This window comes from Gossypium arboreum, chromosome 13, assembly GCF_025698485.1.
Source record: "Gossypium arboreum isolate Shixiya-1 chromosome 13, ASM2569848v2, whole genome shotgun sequence".
NCBI classification, from domain to species: domain Eukaryota; kingdom Viridiplantae; phylum Streptophyta; class Magnoliopsida; order Malvales; family Malvaceae; genus Gossypium; species Gossypium arboreum.
In genome coordinates this window covers 32,448,981-32,465,858 of record NC_069082.1, presented here as the reverse complement: position 1 = coordinate 32,465,858, position 16,878 = coordinate 32,448,981, and positions in this window count along the sequence as shown.

Sequence of the window (16,878 nt, the reverse complement as noted above, 5' to 3'; positions counted from 1 at the left end):
TGATGTTATTCTGGGTATAGATTGGTTGACCGTACATGATGCAGTGGTGAACTGTAAAAGGAAAACCATTGATTTGAGGAGTACAAATAATGAAGTAGTCCAAGTTGAGTCTACTGATTTAAAGGGGGTGCCAGCGATAATATCTTCAATGACCGCTCAGAGATATGTGAAAAAGGGGTGTGAAACATACCTTGCGTATGTACTTGATGACAAAGAGTTAGAAAGGAAACTCGAATCTGTGCCGGTGGTTTGTGAATACCGGACGTTTTCCGAAGAATTACCGGGTTTACCACCGTTCGGGAGGTAGAGTTTGGCATTGAGCTTGTACACAGGACTACGCCGATTTCGATAGCTCCGTGTCGTATGGCACCAACCGAGTTGAAAGAGTTGAAAGCTTCGATTGCGAGAATTGACAGATAGAGGTTTTGCTCGACCAAGTTTCTCACCTTGGGGTGCACCAAGATTGATTGTGAAAAGAAGGACGGAACCATGAGGTTGTGCATCGACTATCATCACCGAATAAAGTGACAATTAAGAATAAATATCTCATTACGTGTATTGATGATTTGTTTGATCAACTAAAGGGAGCCTCGGTGTTTTCAAAGATAGATTTGAGATCGGGTTATTATCGATTCTTGGATTCGAGATTCGGATATACCCAAAACCGCTTTCGAATCGAGATACAATCCTCTGAATTCTTAGTGATGCCGTTTGGGCTCACTAATGCCCTACGGTATTTATGGATTTAATGGATCGAGTATTCAGACCATACTTGGATCAGTTTGTGGTTGTGTTTATTGATGATATTTTAGTTTATTCACAAGGTGAAGCTGAACATGCCGAGCATTTGAGATTGGTATTACAAATTTTACGAGACAAGCGTTATACGCAAAATTCAAGAAATGTGAATTTTGGTTGAGAGAGGTTAGCTTTTTGGGGCACGTGGTGTCCGAATCTGGTGTCAGGGTGGATCCGAACAAAATTTCGGCCATACTCGATTGGAAACCTCCAAGGAATATTACTGAAGTTAGGAGCTTTTTGGGACTTGCCGGATACTACCGACGTTTTGTAAAGGGCTTTTCGATGATAGTGCATCGTTGACAAAACTACTTCAAAAGATGTTGAGTTCGAATGGTCGTAACAATCGTCGGAAAGTTTCGATCGACTAAAAACTTGTTTAACCGAGGCCCCAAGTGCTAGTACAAATGAGTCCGACAAGGAGTTTGTTATTTACTGATGATGCATCCTTGCTTGGGCTAGGTTGTGTGTTGATGCAAGAAGGTCGAGTTGTGGCTTACGCGTCGAGACAATTAAAGCCGCATGAGAGAAACTATCCGACCCATGACCTTGAATTAGCGACCATAGTGTTCGCCTTGAAAATATGGCGACATTACTTGTTTGGAGAGAGGTGTCATATTTATTCGGACCACAAGAGTCTTAAATATTTGATGACTCAAAGAGATCTAAATCTGCGACAAAGACGTTGGCTTGAGTTGTTGAAAGACTATGAACTTGTCATTGATTATCACCCGGGAAGGCTAACGTGGTGGCCGATGCTTTGAGTCGTAAAGCATCGCTTACTTTGAGAGCGATGGATGCTCACCTATCCGTGTCGCTGATGAGGTGGTAGTAGTTGAATTAAAGGCCAAACCATTATTGATTCATCAAATACTTGAATCCCGAAAGTCGATCTTTGAATTGGTCGCTAAACGAAATGAATGTGCCTCGAATAAGGAATCGAGTTTGGATTGACAACAATGATTGCTTGACGCTCAAGAGTCGATTATGTGTTCCAAGAAATTGAACTTATTTCGATAATTTTGAATGAGGCTCACATGAGTCGAATGTCACCACCCGGTAGTACTAAAATGTACAACGATCCGAAACGTCAATTTTGGTGGCGGGTATGAAATGAGACATTTCTGAATTTGTTTCAAGGTGTTTGATATGTCAACAAGTAAAAGCGGAACATTAAGTGCCGTCGGGATTACTTCAGCCAATCATGATACCCGAATGGAAATGGGATCGAGTGACAATGGACTTTGTATCTGGGTTACCTTTGACTCAGAGTAAGAAAGACTCGGTCTGGGTTATTGTTGATAGATTGACCAAGTCTGCTCATTTTATCCCTGTCCGTACGGATTTTTCGCTCGATAAATTGGCAGAATTATTCATCTCCCAAATTGTTCGATTGCATGGGGTACCTATTTCTATAGTGTCAGATAGAGACCCAAGATTTACATCGCGATTTTGGAAGAAGTTACAAGAAGCATTGGGTACTAAGATGCATTTTAGCACTGCATTTCATCCCCAGACTGATGGCCAATCTGAACGAATAATTCAGATACTGGAGGATATGTTGAGATGTTGCATCCTCGAGTTTAGTGGTTCATGGGAACGGTATTTACCTTTGATTGAATTCGCTTACACCAATAGTTTTCAGTCAAGCATTAAGATGGTGCCTTACGAGGCTTTGTACGGTCGAAAATGCCGTACACCATTGTTTTGGACCGAGCTCAGTGAAAGTAAAATTTTCGAGTGGATTTGATTAAAGATGCTTGAATGTAAAGTAAAAATAATTCGTGAAAGTCCAAGGCGACCACGCATCGTCCGTAAATCGTTATGGATTTAAAACGAAAGGATATCGAGTATCGGTGGGAGACAAAGTGTTTCTTAAGGTCTCACCTTGGAAAAAGATACTCGATTTGGCCGTAAGGGCAAACTAAGTCCGAGGTTCATTGGGCCGCATTTAAATCTTGAACGAATTGGTCCGATTATGTATAGATTGATCTTGCCCCGAACTTGAAAGGATTCATAACGTTTTTCATGTTTCGATGCTTGACGTTACCGATCCGATCCTTCGCATGTAATAAACCCCTCCGAGATTGAAATTCAAGCCGATATGAGTTATGAAGAAGAACCGATCCGTATCCTAGCTCGTGAAGTGAAAGAGTTGCGAAACAAAAGGGTTCCGTTAGTGAAAGTGTTATGGCTCAAACACGGAATGGAAGAAGCTACTTGGGAACCTGAGAACTCTATGAAAGAACGATACCCAAACCTATTTACCGTAAGATTTTCGGGACGAAAATTTCTTAAGTGGGGAGAGTTGTGACACCCTAAATTGACCCTAGTCGGAAAGTGGTTTTGGGACCGCTAAACTGAGTCATAAAAATAATTAACCGTCATAGTTGATGCTCATTATATGTACATATGCATGTGTGAAAATTTCATGTTTGGATTTTGTTAATTGTAAGTGAATTTTATCAAATAGGACTTGTGTGAGAAAATTTAGAAATGTGCTAGGCAAATGTAAAGTGGTCTATTAATGCATGTTGTGAAAATGATGGGTTTGCATGTCAATTTACCCAAAATTTAAGCATGGTGGCCGCCATGCTATGAGTGGAAACATGTTGCAAACATGTTGGGTTAGTGGTTATGTTAGAAAGAATAAAATAATGAAAAAAGGGAATATGATGAAAACAAAGGAAAAAAAAGTGTCCATCCTTTCACATTTTTCTTCCTTGGCGAATGTTCTAAGAAGAATGGGGAGAGCTTAAGAAAATCAGCTATGGTAGTTTGCTAGACTAAGGTATGTTTGATGTTGTCCATGAGATTCATGCATGTTTTTAGTTGTTAGTTTGAGTTCTACCTAGCCCATGGTTTAAATCTTTGCTATGGGATGGAGATGATATTCGCCATGGGTGTTGTCTTCTTGGTTGATGTTTGATGTTGTGGTGATGAGGCATGAAGATGAGTTAAGTTTCGGCTAAGGTGGATTTGTGTTGATGTCATTTGCATGCTAAGTGTGAAGCTTTGTAATGATACATGTGTATGGTGCTTTTGATGTTATGAATGGAAGTAGTGGAAAAGTAAAAGAAAATTTATGTAGAAATGTGGTATATGTGGATTTGTAGGATGTTATAAATATATGTGAAGCCATGCTAGATTAGGAAGAATTCGGTCAAGTATTCATGAGATGAAATTTTGTGTTTAGGTGAATTAAAGATGATAGTATAGTTGATATCATGTATATATGTATGCATATTCGGCCATCAAATTAAGAGCATAGGTGATGTTGAGTCTAAGCTTTGCACATTCGGACATATATATATATGCATGTGTGATTGAATTATTGATAGTAGGGCGATAGCATATGGTTATTAGTGAATAGCTAAGAACATAAGGTAGCAAGATAAAAATTTTACCATGCCGTTCCGTATGTCATAAAATCATTAAAATGTGAATACCAATATATGTAGCAAAGCGGTTGAATGAGTTAATTTATTTGTTTAAGCTCAAGATCCTAAAGGAGAGGCGTCCAACAAGGGGAAATCGAAGGTCATCGAGTAGCCGACTTGGAATTATTTTACCCAACACAAGGTAAGTCATTAAGGATATAGTTGGTATTGATTTAAATGATCGTAATACCTATGCAATTGTGGTTAATGAGATGAAATGTATACAAATGTATATGTATGTAGAGATGTAATTGTCGAATGTAAAAAGGAAGTGAAGCGTATAGAGTGGCTGGTTTTCGGCACTAAGTGAGCAGGCAATAAGTGGTCACGGTTGTGAGATTGGCACTAAGTGTGCAGGCTTGAAATGCATGGCACTAAGTGTGCGAGTTTAAAGTACATGGCACTAAGTGTGCGTGGTTGATTATTAAGCACTATGTGTGCGAACCCATTATATATATATTTTCTATCAATTATTTATATTAAGGGTGCGACCTTACCGAGTCGATTTCGGACAGCGGAAAGGGTAAGTACCTTGAGTTCATGGCTAATAGGTGCTATGTTTATATTTGGAGTTGAGCGTGGTAAGTTTTGAACCTATGTGATGATTATAATTGAAGTCACGTACATAAGGTTCATCGTGGAATAGGTGAAAGCTCGCTTAGTTGTATGATTGTAACGAAAATAAAATGATGTATGGAAATGCCTCAATTATTCTATTGAATAGCGTATGAAATGTCAATGTAGGACTTGGAATGAGATTGAATCGTGAGGTCTAAGAAACTATGGCATAGTTCGGTATGGATGGAGTACTTAGCCTCATTTCGTTGTTTCCTCTTGTGAAAATTTTATTAATGGATGGTAGTGTAATGCTTATGACTTACTGAGTTATATACTCATTCGGTGTTTGCTTGTCACCTATTTTAGGTTTCTTGGACTCGACTTTTTGCGTATTCGGGACCGTCATCGAAGTCATCACACCGACTAGCAACTTTTGGTATTTTCTTCTTAGTTGGTCTAGGAGAACATTTCAGCATGTATAGGCTATTGTGTTTTGTTGAAATTTGGTATGTAAAACTTTGGATAGCCATGCGAAAATGGCTTATATACGTTTTGAGCATAATGTTATAGTCATCTTGAATGTATATGTTCATTAAGAGGCATGGAAACTATGTAATAGGTAAAGTCTACCTTAAAAATGGATGCTGATAGCAGCAGTGACGTGGATGTGAAAAAACACTAAAAATAGTAGGAATGGAATTAAATAGTGAATAAATTATGTAATCGAACCTTGACGAATCTATTTTCATAGGAAAGTAACGAAATGATCATATGAACAATATATTAGGAGATATTTAAGTTTTTGCGAAACAGGGCCAGGACGGTTTCTGGATTCCCTATTCCGACTTTGGAAATTCATTATAAATTAACCAGAGATAATTAGAAGTTTTTCCATATATTTACAGATTCCTTTTCGAGTCTAGTTTCTATAGAAACAAATGGCATCAGTATTGAGGCCCTCTACAGGGAGAGATCCGAGTCGTAATACCTGAAGGTCAGTGTGGTCGAACCCTGAAACAGGGGAGACTTTAACTAATAAACTGTACTAATTGGCTCAACCAAAAATTCTAGAAAAAAATTTTTAGATGGATATATGAGTCTAGTTTCAGGAAAAATTTACGGAACTGGTTTTCAACTTTTGGAACTCGAGATATGATTTTTAAGGAAACAGTGATGCAGTTAGCCAGCTCGTCTGGAATTTTAAAATGGACTGTGCAATAAGTGATTTAAGTCTGCGAACCCCTCGTGTCTGACTCCGGCAACGGTCTCGGGTACGGGGTGTTACAAACTATTTCATGTCCATAATGGTCCACTCAAGCTATTTATGGTCTAATACCAACAGAAGGACCTCCAATTTAATGCCTTATAGCAAATAGACACTTTAAATAGAATGCAATTTTTGCATTTTACATTATTTAGTCCTTTAGTCAAATTAACCACTTAAACGATAAAATTATCACACGAAACTTTCATACATATATAATCACATACTGTAAACACCAAAAATAATATTAAAATAATTTTACGACCTTAAATTTGTGGTTCCAAAACTACTGTTCTGATTTAGCTAAAACCAGGCTGTCATAGTGTCTAAGGTGTGTAACTCTTGACTTGTTTAACTAAGATTCAGGGATCACATGGTCGAGTCACACACCTGTGTACTCAACCGTGTGGAATGAAAAGAGGTTTGATTTAAGCCATTATTACCACCTATCATTCATGTACCTAAAAGCATTCATTTGGCATTATTTTCACATATAATATGTAACCAAAAATGACTATTTCATGCACATTTCATACTATTTAAAATCCATCGATTTCACTACTCAAATCCATAACTAAAACAATATGCCATAATCTTAACTTCTATATGCATTTTCTCACTATCTTATTAACTATTTCATGTCTCAAAACATATCAATTCAAACATGTCATTTCTCAACCATGACACATCATTGATAATTAGCCAAATCAATTAACTATCTAGAAAACACATGAATCCATAGTAAACTTGCCAAAACATAAGACATTATATGCATCTTATATTACTTATCAAACTTATGAATTAAGCCAACTTATATGGCCAAATACACACTAATATTTACAAGTCAAATCTCATGGCTAATATCATAACTCAAAACATATCATCACATCACTAGCCTATACATGTCATATACCATATTTACAAAGCATCCAAAGTACCGACAAGTAGTCGATAGTGTGATAACAGTTCCTGATGATCCCCGATTTTCAAGCTAGCTTCTATAATCTATAAAACAGGGAAAGAACACACAAAGTAAGCTTTAAAAGCTTAGTAAGCCATATACAAATAAAATTACACATGAATCAATATCATTTCCATAACATAAGTAAGCACATATAAGCTTACAAACCTTCTCAAATGTATACAAATTCAATTTCATAAGTGAATTCATCAAATACCTCACTTTTAAATACTTGTACGAATCTCATAGGTACCTGAGTCACTTAACTCATTTACACATTCTTTTTCAACTTGACTTTGCCCGTTGAACCTATCGAAATCGTTAAGGATACTCAAAAATCACATATAGCTCATACAATGCCATATCCTAAATTGGTCTTACATGTTATCACATATCGATGCCAATGTCCTAGACATGGTCTTACACGAAATCATATAACAATGCCAATGTCCCAGACATCGTCTTACATGTAATCACAATACAATGCCAATGTCCCAGACATGGTCTTAAATGTAAACACAATACAATGCCAATGTCCCAAACATGGTCTTACATGTAATCGCATCTCGGTAATTCTATTGTCATGACATTTGTATCCTATAATATTCCTAAGGTTCGTACGAGACTTTCGGATATCATAACTTCATCGATTCTTGCTAGTATTTGCTCGTTCTACATTCATAGCTATTCAATGACCATTAAACATTTATAAATCAATTTAAAGGTATTTATTTGCATATGAACTTACCTCGTATATACGATGAACGGATCAGATCGACTACTCGACAACTTTCGATTTCCCTTGATCTGAATCTGATTTTTTTCTTTCTTGATCATTATGAATTCAAATTTAGCTCATTTAATCACCTATTTATTCAATTTCATCCAAAAATATTTATTTGGGAATTTTTACACTTTAACCCTTAAAGTTTCACATTTATTCAATTTAGTCCTTATTTCACAAAAACACAAATTACACCAAATGTAACATCCTGATTTTTGGGTTTTTCGTGATTCTCGAGATTTTGGTAAAATTTTTAAAATTTGGTATTTGGTTGTGAAATTCATAATTGGAGTATGTAATTGGGCTTATGGAAGGCCCATGTGATGGCCAAAAACCAATAGAATTTTTGAATTTTGGACTTAAGGAGTTAGCGGCTTTGGATAGGTGGCCTTATTAAAAGTTGTGGGTAAAAAGTAACACAAAAGAGCCCCCAGCAATGTGGCTAAGTGATGCCACTAAGGAGCTAAAAAGGTGGCGTGTAAGTGGTTGGGGGAAAGCCAGGGTTCGATTCACTATGATGGCAAATGTGATGTTATTTTTATGCCTTGAGCATGCAGAAGTTGAAGCCGAATGGAACTCTGTTGGAGAGAGTTTGAATCAGTTGAATGCTTGAATTAAGGAGTGATAAGGGGAGAGATTTTAGGGATTTGGAGGGATTAGAGTGGGCAGAATAGAGGGTATTAGGGAGGAGAAATCGACTTGGGGATTTTGAGGGTAGCATTTCGGCATTAGGCTATAGTTGTGTCGATTTTCCTCTGTTGGAACACCGTAGAGCCATTCTTTTCTTCCTTTTTCTTCTCTAACTGGAACTATCACCCTTTCCATTCATCTTTCTTTCTTTTCTTCTCTAAAACCAGCCTACTATTCCTTTCTTCCCATCTACTACTCTCTTTCTCATCATCATTTTTGCCGGAAAGCCATAAAAGCCGAAATCTATGAAGCTTGGTTGTGCCAATTTCTTGTTGACTAGCAACCTTCTTTTTCTCTTCACTTTTTGGTGGCCAATTCCTTCATCTGCTAAGTTTTAAGTGGTACAAAAAAGAAAGACTGTGGTAAGTATTCATTCCCTAATCGATTCAGTAGTATAACTGTTGACAAAAGTCGAAACCCCCTATAGTTTAGGGAGGTTGCCGATTTCAGATATAAGCCTCATTGGGCTTTTTCATTTGATTTTTATGGTTTGTATAGTAGAATAGATAAACTTTGGAGGAGCAGCAAGGCTTGGAGTGTCAGTGTTGGATAAGCTTGAATCATATCGTCAGACTCTGTGAAGGTAAGTGAACTATGGCCATTAGGGGTTCTTTGGCCGATTTTGGTAAGGTAAGATTTGGGTTGATTAGCATGAAATGTAGACTAATAATGGTGGTGAATAATTGTAGGTTGCCGTGGGAGACTTCATTGGTGAACGTCACAAAATAGGTGTGTAACGAACCCTCTTTTGTAGCTTAACTCGATAAATGTCGAAAAGTCGAAATGCCAAAAATTTCTGTATTTCGAAGGCTCGGGAGCATACGAAAGCTCATAGATTAGCTAGATACGCTAAGTTTGATGATCGGGATCGTTGGACTAGGTAAGGGTATGATTTCCTGCATCACGGTAAATTGGGCCTCGAGGGGCTGAAATCGGCCCAATGGGCTTTTGGGCCCATTTGGGTAAGTTGGTAGAAAATGGAATCCAGATAAAATGCACATTAAGATAGTTAATACCATTATGGAATATAGGCTAAATGGGTCTAGATGACTAAATCGGCCATGCAGGGCCCATTAGGGGTTTTTGGCCCAATGACTCAGTTTCGCTAGAATGGGCTACAGTCGCTGATTAAACACTTGAAATTGTTGATAATTGATAATGAGCATGGAAAACCCTAATAATTGATAGAGAAATGAAATTACCCTCATAATGTGAAAATGACCTTTTTTTGGCCCTAGGTGAAAATGACCATTATACCCCTAGGGCTATGTTATAATTAGGATGCATGTGATACTGCTTTTGTACATGATATGCCATAATATGCATATGATATGCCATGATATATTCACATATGCATGGGTTGGGTTTTATATGAATGGAGGAAGTGCTAAAAGGGCTTTGCCCCATTTTACCGAAAAGGGCTTTGCCCCAGTTTATCAAAAAGGGCTTTGCCCCAGTTATTAAAAGAGGCTAGGCCTCCAGTTATATGATAAAGTATCTATGCTACCGGTGGAGAGTTTGGTTGGGTGGGTTGAGTTATTCCCCACATGGAGAGCTTGGTTGGTACGGGTGGAGAGTAGCGGTTGATGGGTTGAGTAGTCTCCCCAAACGAACTTGCATACATCCATTAATATTGCATGTGATATTCAAATGGGCCTATGGGCCATACCGATTACAGTAAAGGCTTCGGCCTAGTGATATGATTTATGAAAAGGCTTTGGCCCAGTAACCGTTAAACGAAAGGCTTCGGCCCAATATATATTGAAACTGAACTTGGGCCTAGGCCCAGTACGCTGATATTGGTTGGGCTCTGAAAAGGGCTTGTTGCACACTGAGTTTCCAAATTCACCCCCTTCCTTAACCATGCAGGTGAGCCTTGATGTGGGGACTTGGAGCCAGAGGGGATTCAGTGTGGCCACGGTGATCGCTCTTGGACTTACAATAAGTAACCGGTTTCCTTTAGTTTATCTTGAATACTATTTATTTTTGGGTTGTAATAAGGCCATTTTAACTATTTTTTTGGGATTATTTTATTTTTAATAACTCTAATTATTTCTGATAATAATTCAAATGGGCTAGACTTAGGGCGCGTTTACAAAATGATACTCGTTTTTAAAATAACGCAACGACACAATTAACCGGTTTATCAAGGATATCCACTCAAATAAATTTCAACTCGTTTATCAAAGTGTGGCAATGGTTGTGGGCATGTCTAGGATTGGATCCAATTGAGAGCCTGGTACATAAGCAGCCTTCATGGCTCACCTCCTCTAGTTCAGATACCTACCTAGGGCACAGCTTCCATTCACTTTATTAACTTTGCAAAAGAAAATCTTTTAAAACTCTAATACGAGTCATGGGTGTGCCACGCCGGATTTGGTCATAACTTCTAGGTTGTTTTAGTGGTATCAGAGCCCGATTGCAACAACTCGGGGTGGGTTTTTAAACGGGTCAAAAATCAAGAGTTTCGAAACAAAGTTGTTTTAAATCAAATTTTAAGAATTTCTATTTTCTGTGATCAAATACATATTTTTGTTTTAAAATGGTTTGGAGAGAGAAGTGGCACACTGAATCCCAGGCACCAAGTCTGTAAGTATACTTTCCTTTACATTATGTGATATTGATATGATAGAACTGAGCCCCTTCTATGATACTTTAGATAGGGTAAAGTTGTAAAACGGTAGGAATGAGACTGTAGCTAGGCTACGACGTTACGAAAACAATCCTTGAATTGCTATATATCCATAAGACATCACGTAATAAACAATTGAAATATTAAACTAATGTCATAAAATTCGTAATCAGATAATTCAATATGAGTACAAGAGGAACTCGTGGACGAGGCCACGGACGTGGTCATGGAAGGGTGCAAGCTGAATCTTCATCCTCAGGGCATAGGCCAGTTGAGGAGGCATTCGTGCCACAAGCAACTGAGACTGGGTCATATGATCGGGCTGCGGGGGACGATGCTTTGTCCCAAGCAATGCTAAGGGTTTTAGAAAGGGTTGCTGGAGCTAGCACCGGGACAGTAAATAGGGGATCCATCTCTGAGCGACTCCGGGCTAACGGAGCAGAGGTTTTAATGGGCGTATCTGGAATAGCCCCAAATGTGGCTAAATATTGGCTAGAGGCAACAGAGTGGATTATGGACGACTTGGATTGCTTTGTGGAGCAAAAGCTAAAGGGGGTTGTGTCGTTGCTACGAGATGAGGCATACCAGTGGTGGATCACCGCAAGGGAGAGTACCCCGATCGAACGAGTAACCTGGGAATTGTTCAAGCCTGCTTTTAAGGGGAGGTATGTTGGAGCCAGTTATGTGGATGCCCGACGAAAGGATTTTTTGAATCTGATTCAAGATAATAAGACTGTTGCAGAGTATGAGGCAGAATTCTTGAGGTTGAGTCGATATGCTAGTGGGATAGTTGTGACCGAATATGAGCATAGTGTTCGATTCGAGGATGGCCTCCGCGATGAACTTAGGGTGCTGATAGCTCCACAGAGGGAGCGTGATTTCGCTACGTTAGTAGAAAAGGCTAAGATAGCCGAGGAAGTAAAATGAACTGAAATGCAGAATCGTGAGAGGGATCGACCCAGATTTAGGAGGGATTCTGGACCCTCGGGGGTTGCAAATAGGAATGCTAAAAGAGCTAAAATGGAGGAACCGGTTCGAGTAGTTCCGGTGAATACCTTTAGAACGCAGGCTTGTAGAGACTGTGGCAGAGTACATATGGAGGAGTGTTGGAAATAGACTGGGGCATGCTTTCGATGTGGGTCAAAGGAATATAAGTTCAGAGAGTGTCCTCGGAGAGCAGCTCAGGATCAAGCTGCGAAACAAAGAGGTGTCCAACAGCCGCGAGGAGGACCACCACCACAGAGAGGCCGTAGACAAGGTGGGGGTGGCAATGGTAATGGACATGGACGTGAGGCACTCATTATGGGTGCTGGACATGCTGAAGCTCGACAGCCGGCGTTGGTTTATGCTGCACGACATCGTGAGAAGGGTGACGCTCCTGATGTTATAACTGGTACGTTCTTTATTCATAGCATGCCTTACACTACTTTGATTGATGTGGGTTCCACTCACTCGTATGTTACTTGTGATGTATCTGGGGCATTGGGTGTGCTTCCTGAGGAGACTGTGAGTGAGGTATCAGTGATAAGCCCTTTAGGACACTCGGTTAAGGTAGACAAACTCTTTAGGGAGGTGCCTTTAGAGACACAAGATAGGATATTTGTAGGAGATTTGATGGAGCTGGCATTTGGGGATTTTGATCTTATTTTGGGAATGGACTGGCTAACTAAGCATAGGGCGACGTTGGATTGTACTGCTAAGAGAATGGTGCTAAGAACTGCCAAGGATAAGGAGATAATGGTCATAGGGGAGCGAAGGAACTATTTGTCCAATGTTGTCTCGGCTTTAAGGGCTGAGAAGTTGATTCGAAAAGGTTGTGAGGCGTTCTTATCATTTGTGAGTCAAGCTGAACCTGAGGGGATAACTATGGAGTCGATCAAGACCATCAAAGAATTTCAAGATGTATTTCCAGAGGAACTTCCTGGACTACCTTCGAACAGAGAAGTCAAGTTCGAAATCGACTTGTTACCTGGAACAGCTCTAGTGTCCATTGCGCCTTATCAGATGGCACCAAAGGAGTTAGTGGAACTGAAAGCTCAGATTCAGGAACTGTTGGATAGAGGGTTCATAAGACCAAGTGTTTCTCCATGGGGCGCACCAATGTTGTTCGTAAAGAAGAAAGATGGGACCATGCGGATATGTATTGACTATCGGCAGCAGAATAAGCTGACGATCAAGAATAAGTATCTTTTGCCGAGAATCGACGATCTATTCGACCAACTAAGAGGAGCCTCGGTATTTTCTAAGATCGACCTTCGGTCAGGATATCATCAGTTGAGAGTCAAAGAAGTGGATATTCATAAACGACATTTAGAACTCGATATGGTCATTACGAGTTTCTGGTTATGCCATTTGGTTTGACTAATGCACCAGCAGCAGTCATGGATTTGATGAATCGGGTATTTCAGTCGTACTTGGATTAGTTCACAGTCGTTTTTATCGATGATATCTTAGTGTACTCGGAAACGGAAGAAAAGCATGATGAGCATCTTCGTATTGTGCTGCAGGTGCTAAGGGAAAAGCAACTTTACGCAAAGTTTAGTAAGTGTGAGTTTTGGCTGAATGAAGTAACTTTCTTGAGGCATGTTGTGTCTGTTGAGGGGATCAAGGTAGACCCTCGAAAAATTGAGGCGATTCTGGAGTGGAAGCCACCGAGGTCAGTAATAGAAATCTGAAGTTTTCTGAGGTTGGTAGGCTATTATGGAAGATTTGTGGAAGGATTTTCTATGTTGGCAGCACCGTTAAAGAAACTTATAAGGAAGGGAGCACTATTTGTTTAGACAAATAAGCAGCAAGAGGCTTTTGAGAAGTTAAAGAAGGTTCTGGCAGAAGCACCAGTGTTGATTCAGCCAGAGTCCGGTAAGGATTTCACGGTATATAGTGACACGTCACATGTAGGTTTGGGCTGCGTGTTGATGCAAGAGGGTAAAGTGGTCACTTATGCTTCACGACAGCTTAAGCCTCCTGACGTAAACTATCCTACTCATGACTTGGAGTTGGCAGTGATGATTTTTGTGCTTAAGATATGGAGGCACTACTTGTATGGGGAGAGATGCATTATCTATACGGATCACAAGAGTCTTAAGTACTTGCTGACTCAAAAGGAGCTGAATCTTAGACAGCGAAGGTGGATAGAGTTGTTAAAGGACTATGACTGTTCGATTGAGTACCATCCAGGTAAGGAAAATGTCGCGACTGATGCGTTGAGTCATCGAACTGTGGCAGAATTGAAGGTAATGTTTGCTTGTTTAAGCTTGTATGACGATGGAAGCTTATTGGCAGAGTTACAAGTGAGACCGACTTGGGTGGAGCAAATTAAGAAGCAGCAGTTGGGGGATGATTCGTTGGTTTCTCGGTTTCAGCAAGCTAAAAAGGGGGAGAATCCAGACTTTGGATTAAATAATGATAGGGTTCTTTGTTTCCGAGGAAGAATTTGTGTGCGAAAAGACTCTGACTTGAGATTGATGATTTTAAAGGAGGCACATAGTGGACCTTGTGCTATGCATCAAGGAGGGAGTAAGTTGTATCGAGACTTGCGAGAGCTGTATTGGTGGCCTGGGCTTAAGCGAGAAGTGACTGAATTTGTATGGAAATGTTTGACGTGTCAACAAGTAAAAGCTGAGCATCAACTGCCTTCAGGATTGTTAAAGTCGATAAAGATACCACTTTGAAAGTGGGAAAGGGTAACTATGGATTTTGTAAGTGGTTTGCCATTGACACCTTCCAAGAAGGATTCAATTTGGGTAATTGTCGATAGGCTGACGAAATCTGCCCATTTCATACCTGTCCGAACCGATTACTCACTTCAGAAGTTGGCCAAGTTGTATGTGTCAGAGATAGTGCGGTTGCATGGAGTGCCAGTATCAATAATCTCTAACCGAGACCTAAGGTTTACATCTTGGTTTTGGCAGAAGTTGCATGAGGCATTGGGAACGCGATTAGATTTTAATACGGCTTTTCACCCTCAGTCGAATGGGCAGTCGGAGAGGGTCATTTAGATTTTAGAAGACATGTTGAAAGGTTGTGTTATTGAATTTAGGGGCAGTTGGGAGGATTACTTGCCATTGGCAGAGTTCGCATATAACAAGACTTACCAAGCAAGTATTCAGATGGCTCCTTACGAGGCACTGTATGGGCAAAGGTTTCATCGCCTACTTGTTGGGCAGAGTTGGGGGAAAGGCAAGTATTTGGTCCAGAGTTGGTAGTAGATACTGAAGACAAGGTCAAGGTGATCAGGAATCGGTTAAGGGAGGCAGCGGATTGACAAAAGTCTTATGCTGATCTAAAGCGTAAGGATATTGAATATGTTGTAGGGGACATGGTCTTTTTGAAGGTATCGCCTTGGAAGAAGATATTGAGGTTTGGTAAGAGGGGCAAGTTGAGTCCACGGTTCATTGGGCCTTATCGGATCCTTAAGCGGATAGGGCTAGTGGCTTATCAGCTAGAGTTACCTCCAAAGCTGGATCGTGTTCACGACGTCTTTCATGTATCCATGCTAAGGCGATATCATTCTGACCCTACTCATATCGTGTCAGTTGCAAAAATTGAAGTATAGTCAGATTTGACCTTTGAAGAAGAACCTGTGCGGATACTTGATTATGACGTCAAGGTGCTGAGAAGGAAGTCAGTCCCATTGGTGAAGGTACTTTGGAGAAACCATGGCAAAGAAGAAGCTACCTGGGAGTCAAAGGAGGCGATGCGTCAGCAGTACCCTCAACTGTTTGGGACAGGTAAAAATTTCAAGGCTGAAATTTCTTTAAGGAGGGTAGAGTTGTAACATCTTGATTTTCGGGTTTTTCGTGATCTCAAGATTTTGGTAAAGTTTTTAAAATTTGGTATTTGGTTGTGAAATTCATAATTGGAGTATGTAATTGGGCTTATGGAAGGCCCATGTGATGGCCAAAACCCGGTAGAATTTTTGAATTTTGGACTTAAGGAGTTAGGGGCTTTGGATAGGTGGCCTTATTAAAAGGTGTGGGTAAAAAGTAACACAAAAGAGCCCCTGGCAATGTGGCTAAGTGATGCCACTAAGAAGCTAAAAAGGTGGCGTGTAAGTGGTTGGGGGAAAGCCAGGGTTCGATTCACTATGATGGCAAATGTGATGTTATTTTTATGCCTTGAACATGCAGAAGTTGAAGCCGAATGAACTCTGTTGGAGAGAGTTTGAATCAGTTGAATGCTTGAATTAAGGAGTGATAAAGGGAGAGATTTTAGGGATTTGAAGGAGGGATTAGAGTGGGCCGAATAGAGGGGATTAGGGAGGAGAAATCGGCTTGGGGATTTTGAGGGTAGCATTTCGGCATTAGGCTATAGTTGTGCCGATTTTCCTCTGTTGGAACACCATAGAGCCATTCTTTTCATCCTTTTTCTTCTCTAACAAGAACTATCACCCTTTCCATTCATCTTTCTTTCTTTTCTTCTCCAAAACCAGCCTACTATTCCTTTCTTCCCATCTACTACTCTCTTTCTCATCATCACTTTTACCGAAAAGCCACAAAAGCCGAAACCTGTGAAGCTTGGTTGTGCCGATTTCTTGTTGACCAGCAACCTTCTTTTTCTCTTCATTTTTTGGTGGCCAATTCCTTCATCTGCTAAGTTTTACGGGGTACAAAAAAGAAAGACTGTGGTAAGTATTCATAGTCCAATCGATTCAGTAGTATAACTGTTGACAAAATCCAAAACCCCCTATAGTTTAGGAAGGTTGTCGATTTGAGATATAGGCCTTATTGGGCTTCTTCATTTGATTTTTAT